The sequence below is a fragment of the Callorhinus ursinus genome, unplaced genomic scaffold (assembly GCF_003265705.2).
Source record: "Callorhinus ursinus isolate GAN/ISIS: 27379988/994484 unplaced genomic scaffold, GSC_fseal_2.0 scaffold4, whole genome shotgun sequence".
Taxonomy (NCBI): Eukaryota; Metazoa; Chordata; class Mammalia; order Carnivora; family Otariidae; genus Callorhinus; species Callorhinus ursinus.
Window position 1 is genome coordinate 82,542,199 of NW_027397066.1, and position 2,284 is coordinate 82,544,482.

Below are 2,284 nucleotides of genomic sequence, written 5' to 3' on the forward strand. Positions count from 1 at the left end.
GAAGGATATAATTTCAGTTGGGAACTAGCTTCAGGCTGTCCCCATAGGAAGCTCTGTACACAAATTAGAGTATAGAATTAGTCCCCCCTTGAGGCGTGAGGTTAGGCCATCTGTCATCCGTGTCTGCTGACATGGAGAATGGGGAGAGGGATGCTGGGCAAAGAAGCCCTCCCATTGGTCAAAAACAATTCTCCATTAAAGGAGGCAGTTGTGCTTTTTCAGCTGCCACCACTCACAGAGGTTAGGGTTGAAGGCAGCTGCCAGTGAAGGGGATCTGGGTGAAGTACTACTTTTCTATGAGTAAGAACTTGGCCCAAGCTAAAACCTCAAATTTTTCTTAAGTTAAGAACTTTTAAGACCCTCTCTTTCAACATGAAGGAGGCTGAACAGACCCAATTTTCGTTTCTTTATTTTATCTGACTTCCAACAAATAAGAACCTCACAACTATAGGGTCTCTTCAAGCTACGCTCACAACGGTTTGTCAGTGCCTTGACCCACAGTGAAAATCAGAAACAACCAAGGGAAAATTTAAAAGTCCATCTACTCCATCTTTTTCTTTCAGAGTAGATAATATTCACCTCATCCTAGGTAGAGAGGAATTTGGGGCTGTCATACTTCTTCAGGACAAAATCTAATTTTATTTCCACTGGGTATGTTCAATAAGTGCAGGTGGGCAATATTATCTCTCCAATTCTAGGTAAGGAGATATTAATGAGACTCTGTTGGGTACATTAGGAGGCAGAAGCCAGTATCACAGCTAGAGTGACCAACCAGTTGCGTTTGCCTGGCACTGAAGGACTTCCCTGGACGGGACCCAGAACTTTCATTGTTAAGACTGGAATCATCCCAGGCAAATCAGAATACTTCGTCACCATAGGTTTCAATTAAAAACTCACATTTTACTAATATTTGTTGTTACAAATTGTAATTTTCCACTTTTCCCCAATGGTTTGTGATATTCTCTGAGTTTACCATAACTGTATTGTTTATAGTCAAAAGAAATTTACCCAAAAGTTCATAGTTCTCACAATAATTTACCCTTAACCTACAAATTTATCCTTAACCAAGGTTTTTAATTTTAATTATTGGAGCTACAAATATTGCCAAATGTAAAAGAAATCAAAGGTAAAGGCAAGTTCAAGAGGTATCAATGACTTAAAAATTTGACAATTTTGTTTTAAATAAGTGAGAGCCGGTCGCACAGCTAGCCACTTCTCAGCCTTTTACAGTACTAACTTCTCAGACTAACGCAGATTTTGTAAAGGTGTCTCCATCCATCCCTGACTCAAATGTTAATGTCCAGAACTTTCACTGTTAGCTTCTATCACCATATTGACTACTAAAACACACAACAGGGAATTTGTGGATACAGAAAAAGCTAGAAAGAGAAAAGCAAGGAGAATAGAAACTAGAGAGGAGAGAAGAGCCCACAGAGGCGGGCCAACAGACACATTTTTAGGAAAAGAAGTGCCAGGCAATGAATTCTCAGTTCACTTCCTCACACTAAGTTTCTCTGTGAGAAAAGTAAAGCCTTTCATATGCGCAAATGTTGCCTGGGTTGCATCTTACAGAATCTAAAACATAGGGTTTTGTTTCACTTTTAGGTTGACACCGTTTGATAGAAGAACAACTACAGCGGAAGTACTTCAGTGGGAAAAGCAGCTCAGGGCCAGAGATAACCATGAAAAGAACTCAAAGAAAACTTTGGAATGTTATTTTCCACAATCCATGAAATGGGGGTTCTGAACATCCTTACTTGGGTATTAAGGGGCAGGGACATTAAGTTAGTTGGTATCTGGGTAACAGGTGTACATTTTAGGACCCTCTAAAACTCAGGTGTAATTTATCCTGAGTGCATTTTTCCATTCCGTCCAAGATTGACTATTTCTGCAGAAACCAGTTTTTGCTGCAACCAGCACATCAGATGAGACAGGCTCTGCGCTCACGGGCTTCCTCACTCTATTGCTCCATGCTCGCCTGCTATTTCAAATAAGGTACAGTCTCGTTCTGTATCAATCACATCTTCCCACTGCTCAATACCTCCATCTGTATTTTCAGAAACTGGGAAGATGAAATAAATTTAACATGGAAAAACTTCTGCTACAAAATCTGCTGTGAAATACAACCTCCCTTTGTTGACGGGCTTAGAGACCTTACACAAATTGAGTGATAGCTCTGAGAAAAATATGCAGCATGGAAACAGACCAGCGATGTTGTCAATTTGTTCTTCCCTGATAGATCAAGAACAGAATGTCAGCAATTCATTTTGGGGAGTCACAGAAA